At 34.5% G+C, this 16,915-nt stretch overlaps 1 long non-coding RNA gene across 1 annotated transcript in view; it reads left to right on the top strand.

Moving 5' to 3' along the window:
- The window catches only part of LOC125964087 (uncharacterized), a 29,492-nt gene extending 16,182 nt beyond the window's left edge, over positions 1-13,310 (top strand). Inside the window, exons 2-3 of the long non-coding RNA XR_007476722.1 lie at positions 3,459-3,649; positions 12,656-13,310. This is a non-coding gene — a long non-coding RNA (uncharacterized LOC125964087). The remainder of the gene's footprint in view (positions 1-3,458; positions 3,650-12,655) is intronic.
- Positions 13,311-16,915: the final 3,605 nt, after the last annotated feature.

Raw genomic sequence — 16,915 nt, 5'->3', positions numbered from 1 at the left:
CTAGAAATACCTCAAATTTCACATGTTTTAAACAAAATCATCTTTTTAAAAAATCATCAATTCATTCCTTTCCCTTAATTTCATCATTTTTGTTAGTAGTGCTATCATTATCCCAAGGAAACAGAAATGAAATTTAATTATTACTATTGGTTTTTTCTATTATGTTGCCCTATTGATACAATCAGTTACCAAGCCTTACTACTACCAGCCCAGTAGCTCTCAATATTAGTATCTCTCAATATCTATTATCTAATTTTTTGCAATCTTATTAGTTTGAACACTCCTTACTTTAAAAAATAGTTTTATATATTAAAAAAATTCTAGTCAGTTTGTAGTCTACGTTGCTTCTAAAATATTCTTCCTCAGCTATAAGCATCAGCCTATAAGCTTATAGCGACTTCATATTTCCTATGAAATAAAGATTACTATGATCTTAATTGTTTTTATGAAATGACTGAAGTAATTTTCTTGAATCTAAGAGCCCAGAGGGCCAAATAGATCTTTAAATAAATGCAAGTATTTATACTAAATGAATTTTTCTTTTATATGTAGTATAAATAGGCAGTTGAAAACCTAAGGAAAATAGTTTAATTATGTATTATCCAAGAAACAGTGTCTTAGAATGGAAGTGTGAAGGAGTAAGATAGAAGTGTCAGGAAGAAACTAACCCATCAATGTGTTGATCAGTTAAGCATGAACCTGCAAACATAGAAGATGAGTACAATATTATGAAGACCTAAGTCCTTCAGGGGGAAATATACATTGGTATTCTTCACTTAGCATTTCATAATTGTTTTGAGTTGAAACTCTTTTAGTATCTCTCCCATCAAAAGCACACTACTGTCACTGCTTACACTGACACCATTATTCAATTTTAAATTAATGAAAATGCTTATAGCCTCACAACTACACTATGACAGGAGGACTGGCTTCTTACACACTCATTTTCTGCTGAGAGTACTTCTGTTTTGTTATTCCCAGTATGAACAGTGCATTGCATTGCTCTACCAGATAAAATAAATGTATGCACAAGAAAGAGCTTGATCCAATAGAAAGCAGTAATAAAAGCCAAAAGACTTTCTGAAGTCTTTCAATATTTATTGGTAGAAGTTATCCACTAATTTTTTTTAACAAACCAACATATTTCTGAATCACTTTGTAGCTACTGTCTTGTACTTTTCTCTTTTTTTAGTTAGATCTGTACACACATGCTCTAAAGAGCAGAAAATAAGTGGACAAGAGTACTTTTTAAAATAGTATGGGTTGGAGATGACTGAAACAATAGAATACTAAGACAAATGGAGTCATTATTCATAAAGTAAAATTGTAGTTGATTTGATGGGGTTACCTGTTGTGAAATAAACTTTCAAGAAAAATGTAACACTCTGATAACCTGATAAAGGTTGTCACTTGACTCCATATTATACCTGCCAATGATACATTTCATCTCTAATGGGATGCCATGTGTTAACTGGTTTTGTGGTTATGAATCAAGTCACTCAATTCCTGTGGATGATTTTCAAAGTAGGAAAGGGCAGGGATGAAAAGAGGGAAGGAACATAAGTTAACTCTGAGCTTGGGATTGCTTTTGACATGTTAACTTCTGGCCTTCTGTTGAAAATTTACAACAAACAGAAAATCAACTAGTTTTTCTTTATTGTTGTCCCGTTGCACGATTCTTGCTTTTGCAGTTAAAATAATTCCTAGAGCAATATTGTTTGTACTAGGAGTCCATTTGGGGGTTCAGTGTTATTGAAGTTTGTCTCAACTGAGAAGTAAGTCTAATCAGAACATTTGATATCCTCTGTATCTTAAATCACAAAGGAGATCTGACACAATATTAAGTCCTCACATTCAGAACTTCAGGAGTCACTTCCAAGATCTTGCTATTGCTTAACTCTTCATTTCCTAACCTTTCACTGACAGTGGAAAAACATATTTGAGATCAGTGACCAGGAGCAGATCATATAAGTAAGCATACTATTAACTTGTCATATCTGTGCTTACTCTCACTAATTTTATTTTTTGTTGCTTGTCAACATAGGCATGGAGTTCAGAGAATCCATGATAATAACTGTGGAGATGAAAGATTGACAATGAGGAATCATTATGGAGTTAAGCAAGCTTATACTCTATACAGTTAACTTTAGCACTGATATCTGAGTTACCAACTGAAAGAAAAAAAATGTTTCATCACTGAGGAAGGAAAAATCTTTATAGAAATCTTTGCTATAGCATTCAATTATTTTTGAAACACAGTGTAGTAAACCAGATTTATCTCAATTAACTAGATGCCACAGGTTGTAAATCATACCTCCTAACCACTCTGTTATGGCAATAAATTATATTTTTCACTCTTCTCCAAAATTAGAGAAGAAGAATAGAGACTCTGGATCACTGTTTTACAAAGCTTGGTCCATGGACAATTTACATTAGAATCATGTGTACTTCATTCACTTATTTGATCATTAATAATTCTTTTACTCATTCATTCATGAACTATTTATCAGGTATTTATCATTTGCCAAGTGCTGTTTAATGTCTGGAGCTGCAGTGATACATGAGAAAGTCTCTTCTCTTGCTATTAGAGATGAGTATTTTTAGAAGGGAAATTATCCTGGGCCCCATCACAGACCTACCAAATAAGAATATCTGGTGATCAGGCATTCTGAACTTTTGCCCTAGATTTATAGGGAACATTGCTAAAGGGGAGAAAAGCTGTCCACAGTTAACCATTTCTGGGAGCATTTCAACTTGAGATACAATGCATGTTTTTCACCATTTCTCAGAAACTCCATATTTGAAATAATCAAAAGAGTTCTCTTATAAGTATGCACACACATACACACACCCAGACAAACCTCCAGTTTTCTCACTAACTTGGGAGACAGAAGGCAGGGACTGGAAGCTTATCTAAAACATTTTTACTTGGGCAGGGTATTTCTGTTGGTATTATATGGTATTACATGAACTCTTTAGTTTATTTAAGCCTCTTCAGTTTTTCTATGATTTCCATATTTGATTGCTTCTTCCATTCTATTTTCCTCCCTCTACCACGTTTTAAAAATACATATTTAATAGTATGTATTGGATATAATTTGTTGTTTCATTTGCTTCACCAATAGCATTAGTATTTGCCAGATTGTGAACTTAGGCCTAATGTCAGTGTTTCCTTATATTAATTCTATCCTACTCTTTTGTCCACTTTTAACTATAATTTAAGCCCTGACTTTTTTCATGTTTTCTAACTAGATTCTTCTTTCCTCATAGCTTTTCTAATTATTCTTTCCACCATATTCTTAGTGCCATTTTTGGGTGTGAAGGGGATCAGTATCTTAACTACATTTTTTGTTAATATGTCTTCTGCTTATGTTGGAAGGCCTATAGGCCCCACACAGTCAATAAAGTTAGCAAAGTCACTGCCCCAAAGATAAAGTGAGACTAATTTGCTTTGGCAGCCAACACACCCCAAGAGATTTGGGAGCCCAGCCAACCTGAACTTGGAAGCAGTGATGAAGCTGTCGACTGCCCGAGACTTTTCGTTCTGATTCAGTGCAAAAATGGTGGCACAGGACGAAGTGGTACCCAACTAGGTTCTATGAGGCCTAGGTTGCATTTCCTGAGTATTGTGCCATGAACCAGGCCACAGGTAAGACATGAAATAATGTAGAATAAGGCAATGCATCTCTGACAAAAAATTTTAGGTATTAGATATAATATGCTAATTGTACAGTGATGTTTCTGTAACTGTAGGTAAGAGAAAGCTGCAAATACTTTTCTAACTATAATTTAAATGGCTTCATTAGTTGCATTTCATGACCCAATACTCTTGTGATTTTTCTGAGGTACAATTTACAAGAACAGAGTTGAGATTTCAACCATTTAGTAGGATGCTTTCAGTTGAACTCATTTTTTTCCTATGAATTACTATGAAATACCTCCTCAAAGAGCATATCCAGGATGTTCTTAATTAACTTCAGAGTAGGTATGTGTTGCTAACAGTTTCTCAATGTCACTATCAAATATAGTGATTTTCATTGCATCATTTCTTATGTGGAAATTCCCATGGAAAAGTTAATCATGTAGCAATTGAAAGAATTCTGAACCCCCGACTTCAGTGTGTATAAGAAAATAGGCAAGTATGAAAAAAATGAATAAGATACTAATGTACAAATAATATAAACACACACAGTTTAACTTCTTCACTGAGTTTGGCATCTTTGATTTAGATAGCACATGTTTACTGTATAAAACTTTTTTATAGCTCTTTAAAGTGATACGGGCCTAACTTTCAGGTAAATTTGAAGATGTGTTTTAGAATTGTGTAAGAATTTATAAAATGTGCCTACTTTGATACTATTTTAAGACATTTAGAAAATTGTATTTTGAAGACTTTTATCATAAATGAATATTCTGTATGTTACACAAAATCCCATGGTTTGTTTGACATTGGGGTCTTCCTTTGAAGCCAAGTGAAGAAAATGAAATACTTAGATCCTTAGTCCTAATCTCTCTCCCCATTTATTTCTGTCATCCTGCTGCTTGGCAGCTGCAAACCTAGCTCTTACCTCTAGGCAAGAGGGCAAGCAAGCGTCTCTTTCCTGAACTAATGGCCATGCAGCTCCTTGGATTAATTGGCAAGTCAGTGGTGCAGCCAGTATGTTGTTTCCCCAGGAGACCTGGTACTTGACATCAGCAACTTTTTAAATTCAGTTTGGCCTTAGGTTTGCTCCCAAACTTAACCCTTTGTAGGCCACTCATATTCCAATGGATAACCATGTTAAATATTGGCTCTTATGATGTAGGGTTACATCTTTCAGAAAGACTTGAGAAAAGTGAGAAAGAACACTGGTTAATTATATAATAAGTAAAACATCTTTGAAAGGAAGATGTTTCTTTTTTTAAAATCAACTGTTGTTTTGACCATTTATGTACAGAAAGGACTTTCAGAGAATCTTAAGACAAACATTTTTGATGAGCTTTGCTAGATAGTTTTTTTCTTGAAATTATTCTTTAAATAGTTAATTCCCTCATACTTTTTTACTCTTAGGCAAAATAGATTACAAGTTAGAAATTTTACTTCTTATTTGACCACAAACTTTCTAAATGACCTTGGAAGTACAAGATGAAGTACACTTTCTTCTGAGTAAAATTAACAGTTTGGATAAGGTAAAGTGTTTTCCAATTCTAAAATTCTGGATATATTTTTAAAAATTCAGCTAGTGATTCTAAATTTATTCTCTAGAGATAGAAACAAAACCTCAAATACTTCTAATTAGTTTTTCTGATGAACAAAAATAATTTCATCTAAGCTCAGGTGTTCTCCATTATTTTTTATTCAGTCACTCCCAGAATTGAATGTTATGTAAGTAAAGTTAGTAAGAACTGATGCTGCTTAAAAAATATTCTCTTCAAATGACCCGATGCTCCAGACCAGCACTGTCTAATAGAAATATAGATTGGGTCACATAAGCAATTTTAAATTTTCTAGTAGTCATTAAAACTAAAAGGGAATAAAGTTAATTTTAATAATGTATTTTAAACCAATATATCCAAAATATTATAATTACAACATGTAGTCAATTTTTTTTTTTTTTTTTTTTTGCAGTACGCGGGCCTCTCACTGTTGTGGCCTCTCCCGTTGCGGAGCACAGGCTCCGGACGTGCAGGCTCAGCGGCCATGGCTCACGGGCCCAGCCGCTCCGCGTCATGTGGCATCTTCCCGGACCGGGGCACGAACCCGTGTCCCCTGCGTCGGCAGGCGGACTCTCAACCACTGCGCCACCAGGGAAGCCCCTGTAGTCAATTTTTTAACATGGTATATTTTGCACTTTTTTTTTCTTTTGGGTATTTTACATTTTCTACATTGCAATTAAGGCACTAAATTTTAATCAGAAATACTTAATCTGTATTTTGACTTCATAAAATTTATAACTGAAAAAATGGAACCATGCCTACAAGTTGCTTCACACATACTTAAAGAGTTTTTCCTTAATTTTTAAATTAAATTAAAATTTAAAAACTGAGTCCTTATTGGCACTAACCACATTTCAAGGTCTCAGTAATCTAGGTGACAAGTGGAACCACATTGCACAGCACATATCTAGATATTGATCCACTTTTCACCGGAGATGAAATGACATTTTTAAGGCTTCTTATTTAACAACAACAACAAAATTCTATAAAGGCTGAAAGATACTTTCCTGTTAAATTCACAAATTAACATTTAATGAAATGTTAAGATAAATAGGTTTACCTGAACTTTTTTTTTTAAATTCCAGCTCTTTTCTATGAATACCAATTGCCTGCATGGAATAATTATTATAACTCTAGACCCTTGTTTTTGAAGTAATCTAAGATACCCTCTTCTAAAGCAGGAGGTAATCTTTGCAAAATAGTTTTCTATTTTTTGCTGAGATCTTATAACTTTGGCAGTTAAAGCATCTCAAGAGTGAAGAGAAAATTTTGTCCAAATCCAAATGTTTAAATAACTAGAGCATCAATTTCTTAAGTACATATACTACAAATGATCATTCTGAAGCTCAGATTTTCTAAGCTATTAGGACTTCCCTGGTGGTCCAGTGGGTAAGATTCAGCACTCCCAATGCAGGGGGCCTGGGCTCAATCCCTGGTCAGGGAACTAGATCCAGCATGCTGCAACTAAGACCTGGCCCAGCCAAATAAATAAGTAAAATAATTAAATATTAAAAAAAATTTTTTTTCTAAGCTATGAGTGAAATCATTGAAGAGGAGGAAAGATTTCCTTTAACTTTCAATATGGTATTTAACAAAGAAAAAGGTCTATTTGTTCATTATAAAAAAAAATAGCTAGACATCAAATTTTAGAATTGAAAGAAAATTAAATGTCATGTAAATAGTCTAAATTGCACACTTCAAATATGAGAGAACTGAGCGCCAGGGAGGCCAAATGACTTGTCAAGATCACCAGCTATTTTGTAGCAGATCCTGGATTGGCATGCATGCTTTCTTAGTATTATTAAAATCCTTATTTCTTGATATCCTTACTTAGTACTTTTCCCAAAATTTATGTAATTGCATGTGCATAAGTGTGAGATTGCAAAATTATTATATACTAATTCCAGAAGGCTGCTGGGCAAATACATAGAACAAGAGAGAGATTTACTTCTGGTTCTTGCATACTAAAAAGATGCCTTAAAATTTAGCAATAATAATGTTGTTCATTGTATGCTTTTATCCACTCCAAACTGCAAAGTGCTTAAGGCCCCATACAGATGTAGATAATACAAAATAAAACTTCAAAAAATTTACTATAAAACATTTAAAACCGGAAAACATATTGCAAATAATATCTTCTTAAAAAATATATTGAAAGAAGGTGAGAATCAAGTTTAATAGAAAATAAATACCCTCTGAGTATACAGTAACTTGTTTTAACAGTTAATGGAAATAAAATAAAAATGTATCATTTACATTACCAGATACATTATATTTTACCTACAAAATAGCAACCTACCTAAAAATACTGAATCATGTTTTGTTTGTTTGTTTTTAATGTGTGTAAGTATAACTTCGTTAGCAAAGCAAAATTCAGAAATTCATTTTAAAAAGTCAGATTTTTTTAGACTATCTTGCTAATTGATAATAAATTAACCCCCCAAAGTTTTAAGTTTGTAAAGAATGCATATTTCAGGATGACCCCCAACTAATATAATTTTTTAAAGTAAATAAAAAATTACTACCTAAAATGTTGATAATTATGGAAGCTGAATGATACGTACCTGACAGTTCATTTATTTATGTTTTCTACTTTTGTATATATTAACATTTTCATAATAAAAAAAGATAGACATACCTATTTCTAATGATGGAATTGTCATACTCAAAGTCTTTGTAGAGATGTGGTTAAAAAGAACTATCAATGATAAAAAGAAGGTACTAAGTATTTCATGTACTCATTATAAGTTAAGGATATCATGAAATTATGGGATAAATGGATATAGAGAAAGCTCAGAAATGGAAAGAATCAGCATATATCTATGCCGTAAGTAGCAGGAGCTTCTGTACCTTCACTGTAGTTTCCACTCTAACATTAATGTAGTTTAACCTTAACTTTTTCAGAGTCTCAAATTCATTATTCATATTTTTGAGTTGAGAAAAATAATTGACTATTCATTTGAGTCAGCCAATGGATTCACTCATTCTAGGTCAGTTGCCCATTTCAGGTCCAACCAGCCCAGACCTGAAGAATGAGGTCATTATATAATATATGGAGCCATCCTCTTCAGGTTAGTAGACAGAACAAGTTTTTCTAAAGGGACAGGGATGGGAAGGAAATTTTGGATGTTTCAATACTATTTTTTTCCATTAGTATTGCACTAACCCCCATGTTTCTGCTGGCCTCAGTGTGTCTGCTTTTTCACCAAAAGTTATATAGCCCTTAAGTACATGTATTCCAGCATTTTCAAGAAAGTCAGCCCACTCTTTTTTGATACTTATTCTTGACTGGAGCTTGCATTTTATCAGCATATATCTATCATCTTCATTTTATTTCTATATTGTGCCAACGTGTTGTAGCCTGTGCTTCTCCAGGCCACACAGACTTGGCAGTGATGAAAGGGTCATACATTCTGTAGCAAAGTGGCATTTCAGTTGCTGCAGATATTTAGTGGCACAGCAATTTCAGAGTAGAGAATGACATGGGGGGTGGAATATCTACATTTTTTATGGACTTTCTTTGGATATTTTCAACATTTTACTCCAATCCTCATCTACGCGTGATTGAGTTGAAAGGGAGGAAACAGGCAATAGCTTTCCTATAAATGTACCCTTACATCTCACTGGCCAGATCTAGGTCACAATCCCATGCCTGAGATCAAGGGATCTCTGTTTGCTCTCCAATCAGCAATGAAGTCTGATTAGAAAGAAGGAAGGAAATAGCTTTGGTGTAGACATGAAATGGTGTCTGTTATTCGACCCCTTCATTGTAGTGCAGACACTAAAATTTGGATGGAATTGACTTTACGCCAGTGGTCCTTGATTAGTGAAAGCCAGTGCCCCATTCACCTCTTTCCATGGTGATTAGTTTAGTTACCTAGGCTTTAGCCAATTGGCACATGGCATTTCTCTGGCCACAGGAATGCTTTCAGGGCTGGTGTGATCAGAACTAAACTGACAACTTTTGCTGGATCTTCTACAATACAGAAACTCTTCTCCTGGAAAGTGCCTTTATTCAGAGGACTACTTTGACCATTTTGTCTCAATAAGGAAAACCAAATTTAGGATGAATTCGACTCTACAGAAGGCCAAGCAGAAAGAAAAAAAAAAATTATGTTTCACATTATGTTTCAGTGTTGAGCTGCCAAATCAAACCAACTATGAATTCAAACAGTTATAAGTGAACTAGGCAGTCCCCTTTGGTATTAGTTTTTAAAAGTAAGGATTATATGAAAAATGTGTATTTATGAAAGAAAAATGCTTTAGCAAATTTATTGTAAAGATTTTAAGTCCATGCTTTATTAAGAAGGATAAAAGTTTTTAAATGATTGTCATAAATTATTATATTTTCTTCACTACAAGTTAGTCAGTCAATGCCAAAGAAAAACCTTTGTCTTAGGTTTTTTCAAAGAGAGATGTTAGATATTTCTTTTTCTTTCTTTCTTTTTTTTTTTTTTTGCAGTACGCGGACCTCTCACCGTTGTGGCCTCTCTCGTTGCGGAGCACAGGCTCCGAACGCGCAGGCCCAGCAGCCATGGCTCACGGGCCCAGCCACTCCGCGGCATATGGGATCCTCCCAGACCGGGGCACGAACCCGTGTCCCCTGCGTTGGCAGGCGGACTCTCAACCACTGCGCCACCAGGGAAGCCCTAGATATTTCTTGTTAGTAATTTTGTGCTACTATATCTAAAAGATTTTTTTTTAGTATATATACAGTATAAACGTGTTGCTTTTATATACAACCAAAAATGTTAAGTTTTTTCTCTGAAATTTATAGATATGAGAAATGTGATTTGAACATAGAACATACTGAATATTTAACTTAAACTTACTTCATCTAAATATAAAAACAAAAAAATTGGAATTTAGTTCCTTCATGTTATAAAATTCCTAGTACTCCATTCCCAGAAATTTTGCAGGAGGTAAGGAATCCCTTTCATGGCCTGCACTGTCATTGGAGGCCTGTGGCTAGGTCTTTTCTTCTCACCTTCGCAGCTGATGCTGCAGCTGCCCCTCTTATCTTCCACCTGCTTTGAGGTACCAGCCTTGCTCTGCTAGGCCCAGTGGCCCAGGGCCACTTAGCTCCCATGCAGGGATTTCTTTGTTTGGATTGTGCAACATTTATATAAAGCGGTTAAATAAATGATTATTAATTAATAAATATACTTGAGCTGTTCCCAAATACTTGTCCACTTGTTAAGTTGACCTGATCCCTTGTGCCCAATGCCACAGACACACAAGCAGAAAATCACTTTTCGGGTTAGTTTATTTGAGCTTAAGGTACAACTTATAAAATATATGCCTAGATAAATTTATTCTCCTGGGTGGAACAATATGAGAAAATTCTAGTTGGCTTGCTTTCCTAAGGAGCTTTCAGAATCCAGAGTAGATGGTACTTGGGTTAGCAACAATATGCTAACCTAAGTACCATCTGACCTTCTAGCTCCGGCCTTTCAGTGACTGATGATGTACTTAAGATGCCACTGGGAGTTTGAGCAGGCTTATGGTCACTTCTCAGCACTTTAAGAAACCAAAGCATAAGACTTACACATTTTTGTAATATGGACTTTTTGTTAATTATTTTTGTATAAATTCATATATTGTCATTAGGAATGTTTAATTCTCTGGTATGTAATTTTTTGTCTCTAAGTAACTATGAGAAAAGAAAACTAGTTTTCACATAAAGTCATAAACTCCTTTTATCTATATCAGTGTTTTCAAGTGTGTTTTACCTCTGTAAGAGAAATTGTATTTTTTTTTTTTGAGAAATTGTATTTAAGTGTTTATATATATATGTGTGTTTAATTGAGTTAGTGTCCTTTTAATATTTTCTTAAAATGTGATGGGCAGACAGATGTCCTTACTTTTAGTATTTTCTTAAAATGTGATGGCAGACATATGTGAAGACTACATTTAATGAACTGGTACCACCCTGCTGAGTCTTAACCATCAGTGCATGCCTGTGCTAGGCCAGGTTTCATTTCCAGTTTATTTCAATTAAGTGTCTGTAATGTAATTACATGGCACAGGAAGGATCTGTTGATGTCGTGAATTTGATTTTTAATAAGATTACTCTAAACTACCATGAGCCTTTATAACTTTGAAAATTCCTGTTAGGTAATTATCTTTCTATCAACTGTTAGGAAAAGTCTCATTTACACAATTATTGGCAAGATTTCCTTTAAGGTGGGTTACAGTGGGGAAGGTACTTAGAATCACTCCTTGGTTTATTAACTACAAAACCTTTTTTAATACACCTGGCATTTTTTTGGCTGAAGATAATTCCAAAATATCATACATGGAGAAGAGTTTTCATTTAGAGTAAAAATTCTTCATCAGTTGTATTATAAAATTTGCCTTTTCTTAACTTTTTATCCTCCCATCTCTATTCTCCATATACATTTTCTTTGCCCTTCTCTCAACTTTCCAGGATTTTTATTGGGAAACGAGGCTCAGGTGATGATGGTCCTTAGTATTCGTGTTGCTAATGATTACTTAGGTTTTTGGTTTTGAGACATCACACCCCTGCAACAATTGCAAATCCCTGTGCAAGGAGTTTACTGAGTTTCACTCTTTAGTTGATACTTATTTGGTTAATATTCTTACTAACAAGGATGAGGAAATTGTAAAAATTAGTGGCAAGTGTAGAAGAGAAACATCCACAATAATAATTTTATATTATTTATAATATTCACTATTAATTTAAATATTGAAGAGTGCATACATACTTCCTTTATTTTATTCATTATTATTGATTCATATGCTCTTTCCAGAAGATTTCAAAATTAGAAGTATGTTTGCAAAAACTGCTACCTAAGGTCAAGCTTAATGACCACTGAATTGAACATATTCTTATAACCTAAATATGATAAATGGCTAAGCCTGAGTTTGATTTTATTTTACTACAAACTTATGCTAAAACACAAATGGAATGATTTTCAATGTAGGAATTACCTTTATTTAGCTGTATCAGCAGGCTGGAAAGAATTGGTTTTATTTTTACACATTTTTCGTAGACAAATTACCAATTTAAATTTTTTCCAGGTTTCTAATTTTAAAATCTAATCCTCAAAATATAAGCAGTATTCAAAAGCAGAAAGGTGTGTTCTAGTTAGCTATATGTGCTAATAAACACAGCATGAATGATAAAGCAAATTATGACGAACACTATATGTTCATTCAATAATGAACATATTCTCATTTTCTTATACTTAAAATAATTTAAAGATATGATGGAATCTAATTAAATATAGAATTTCTATGGCTACTAATAGCATATTCAAAGTAGAATGTTTTTTCTGTATTAAAATTTTAGGAACCTAAAATAAATATAATTGAAGCAATTTTTAATTTACTTGTTAAGTTTTTACAACAGCACTAATGTCTAGGTAATAGACTTAAATCCTCTTCTGTTAAATAAGAATACTTGACTCATATTTGTCACTGTAACTTCTTTCAGCTTGACAATTGAAGTTGACCTCGCAGCACTGCCCCCCAAGAAAACTGTTGACTGCAATCTCTGACATTAGAACCCTCTACAGTCCTTATCTTGGACCTTTGAGACTCAAGCTGCCACATTATGTGAACTATGGTCAGTAACATACCAATCAGTTTTATTCACCAGGTATCAAGCTGAGGCTGAATAAGTAGCTTGTTATACTTCTGAAATTAATAGTCATTTTGACGAGTTACCTTTTTCTCTTAATTTTTTTTTTAATTTTCTTTAATTGATGAATGCTTACTGGATCTCTAGAGAACTGTAAGTGACTTAGCCTAGTTGGTCCAGAGTAGTAGACTGAGCCAATAAATTTTAACCCCTTTTTTTTTTCCCTGTTGGCTCCTAAATTAAGTGTTGAACAATTAAGAGTGTCTAGTTGTTGTTTTTTTATTATGTATAATAGTTTTTCATGTGTAGCACCATGTTGATTTTGTTCTTATATGAACCAATGACCTAATATTTACTTAAACTTATTTATTAAACCATCATAAAAGAAGAATGATTTAATTTCTTAAGCCACACTGGGCTGGGGTAGATAGTCCAGTGTAGTATAATAATTTTACCCTTTAAGGTTATCTTTTAGAAGTATGACTTTCACTTGAATTGTCTGTTGGCAATAAAGACTGTGACATGTTATCTGTATTATATTGATATTCATTCAAGTATTTAATAAATATTTATTGAAAATATACTATGCAACAGCCACTATGCTAGCGATATAATGAAAAGAAAATTTAGCAGAAGAGATAATTTGTGATCATATCGTCATACAGTAGTATAAACATAAACTTTAGGTTGAGTGCTACAAAGGAAAATTTATGAGGTACAAGAGTATATTTCACGTATGAAAGAGTTAGTCTTGAAGTGGGAAAAGTTTCCCTGAGGAAATGATGTTTGAGATGAAGTCTGAAAGATGGAAGGTGTCAAAGAAGATAGTGGAGACTATTTGAAGCAGATTGAACAGGATATTAAGATGGAAGGGAAAATGGTGCTTTCAAGGAACCGAACAAAGTCCAACGTAGTAAAATGTTTGTGAATATGGGGAAAGTGGTTTAAAATGATCATTTAGAAATAGACATAGACCAGTTTATGAAGAATCTTGTAGGCCATTGTAAAATTTGGATCTTTATTCTGAAAGCGATGAGAAATCATTGATGAGCTTTAAACAGAAAAATAACATTAATTAATTTTTATTTTTAAATATCCCTCTGATCTGGTGGGTGGGATAGTTGCAGGGCAGTGAGGAGGCTCTTACAGTTGTTTGGTGAGAGATTGTGAGTTTAGACAAATGAGGAGTAAATGGTTAGGATAAAGTGGTGGCTCACCTGCGGGGGTAATAGGCGAGGGCAAAGAAGAATCTTTTGTTTCTGCCTTTCCTGCTGGATAGATGCTCATTGATAGGAGCGTCTTCCTCTGCTCTGTGAGCTGATTTTACTCTCACACTGCTGTCTTGACAGCGGGAATGGCTAAGAGTTAGCAGAGGGGCCACAAACGTACAGGGCTGCCTTCAATGCTCTAGAAAAGAGACACAGGAAGGGTTCTAACTTCTTGTAATTCTTGTGCTTGTTGTATATCTACTTCTAATTCTGAATCTGTGGTTAATTCTGAATCTGTGGTTCTCATAAACCCAATTGAGAAAGTCATGTTAAATTGACTTCTTCAGATTATCTGAGTGATCCTGGTTGGAGCATGAATATGTTCTCAAAAATTTTTCTTTTATTGCCTCCTTTTCCGATATCAGGCAATCCCAATTTGAAATGTCTAGCATGAAGCTAACCTTGGTTGCCCATTCTTCACTATCTTATAGGTAGGGACACTCTGGAAGTGCACGGAAACGGAGCTAAGTCAGCAGTTCAAGCATGTACTTAAAGGAAAGTGCTGGGTCCCTTGTCCAATCTTTCAGGCCCCTCCCTGATAGTCACTAAGGGAAACAAGACTTGGTGAGAACCATTGAACTCATGGCACAAGTTCTCTTTGGCATAGTTGAGTTTTTGGTGGAGCTTTTCAGTGGAGATATCATGTAGGCTTCTCTCAATGGAGTTCTGTAGTTCAGGGTCATGATATGTTCTAATAATGTAAACTTGAAAAGCATTAACATAAAGTAGTGGATCTGGTGACCATATAATTTATTGTCTAAGCCAGAACACTTTTGAAAGTAAAAGAGGTGTTGTCGACCATCATACTGAAGCAACAAGCAATTGAGAATGCCCTAGAAACGTCATGAAATATAGTCATGAGCAAGGAGAGAAACCTTGGATTTGAATTAAATTATCAGCAATTCCTCACGGAGATTTCATCAATGGAGATTGACATTGTTAAGGATTTACATTGCTTTATGTAAATCAATGTTATTCACAACTCATTTAAGTAGGAAAACACCAACAACATTGCTTTAAATTGAAATTTAAAAGCCCGCCTTTTTTGTCAGGGAGAAAGAAATGTCATAGGGTTATTTAGATAGTTGTCTTCAGCTTTTATACTTTTGTAAGGCTCTGTAATTATAACCATAGAATGTGAAATTATGTTCAGAGGGGATATGTCATTCTTTGTGGCTGCTTTGAATCCTTTGACCATCCTTGCTCTCCTGGTTTTTGATATATGCATTCCTAGACTCCCTCTTGACTATGTGATAGTTTGGACTGAAGTAAAAATCTGTGGAAACCTGCTAGTAAGCCTATTGCTTTCAGTGGTAATAGTGACACTTGTGGCTAATATTATCCCTTACCCTCATCCAGCTTTGAATGTAGAAATGATGACTGAGTTGTAGTGTCAGTCTTGTGTCCATGAAGGAAAGGCCAAAAAATAGATATCCTGGACCTGAATTATTGAGCTAGTTAAACAGTATTCAGTGTCAGCAGTAGCAGCTGGTTTTGTTTTTTTTTTCTTATGTGAGAAAAATTAGCTCCTCTTATTTAAGACACTGTTTATCAGTTTTTCTACATCTTTGCAGGAGAATCATTCCAAAATGATTCAAAGGGCCAGGAGGTGATTATTAAACAACTATCCAAGAAACTTCTTTCCAGAGAAGTTGGTCAGTGTGGTCATGGCCACTGAGCTCGTTATCATGAATGTTAAGTTTATATCTAGTAAAACTTTACCAGTAAGTGATAACTTGGGTCCAAAAAATTCAGTTAGGTAAAATGGATGTGAGATCATGTTTCTGCAAGAGTAGTGACATGATGGGGGCAAATTTGTCTACTAATTGGGTGCTTCTGAGTGGTTCAGCTCTGCCCTGGCCATGCTTTGGTCTACCCTGGTGGCATTTTTCTGCTCTGGGTTAAGTATTAATAAAGGCTGTTAACGGTTCTGCTGGAGTGATTCACAAAATGAAACATGATGCGTGTTTTGCTGTCCCAAACCAGATTGGGTAGAAAGGATATCATAGATGCAGAAATTTGCTTTCTACTTCCTTACTTCCCAAGAAGAGGCTGCCAGCTCTTCTGGCCAGGCCCAAGCCTCACTTTCTCCTGTACAGATCCCTCTTTGAGCTAGAAAATTGGAAATCTACCCTTCAACTGTTTGAGAACATATGCTTGATAAAAGATAAGAACCAAGATCCAATCCAATTATAGCTAAAATCACCTTTCCATGGAACTTTGTAGTCATTGTACTGTGCATCTAGACTTCAAAAATCTGTGTTCTTTGCACTAGTAGCTACTCATTAAAACAGTCTGTTCTCCATGAAAGATAAGAGGCATTTGGCACTCACCTGACTTCTCTTTGACTCATATCACAAGTACTGAAGTTTGTGGGATGCTGGTAGTTTAACAACCAAGAACACTCCTGGTTATGTGCCTTTCTGTGTAGGCTACAGTATGGAATCTTCTTTGATGTCCTAGCCCTAAATGCCTTAGGTTTTTTCCTAAAAGAAATTCAGCAAAATCTTTGTTTAATATCCTGTTGCAATGTTTTCTAAATTGGATTTTACAGTCATATGCTTAGATAAATTTGGAAAAATAAACTTTAAACTTTTTTTTTAACTGTAAGAATTTTTACAACTGTCATTCCTGAACCTTTAAGACTAGTAGCATAAAGAATGTCTTAGACTCATTTCATCCAGACTTTTTTCTTCTGGAAGTTACTGGGGGACTAAGGTCTCATGAAACACATGGGGTTTTGTCAAATTCATGTGCTAAATTTGGAGGTGCACCTTTCATTCTGGATATGAGGTTCTACTGTTTGCATTCTGAGGTATCTCTTTTTTGTGCCCCCTTTCTAAGT

Source organism: Orcinus orca, chromosome 3 (assembly GCF_937001465.1).
Source record: "Orcinus orca chromosome 3, mOrcOrc1.1, whole genome shotgun sequence".
In the NCBI taxonomy this organism is placed as follows: Eukaryota; Metazoa; Chordata; class Mammalia; order Artiodactyla; family Delphinidae; genus Orcinus; species Orcinus orca.
This window is presented reverse-complemented; position numbering and strand designations above follow the sequence as displayed.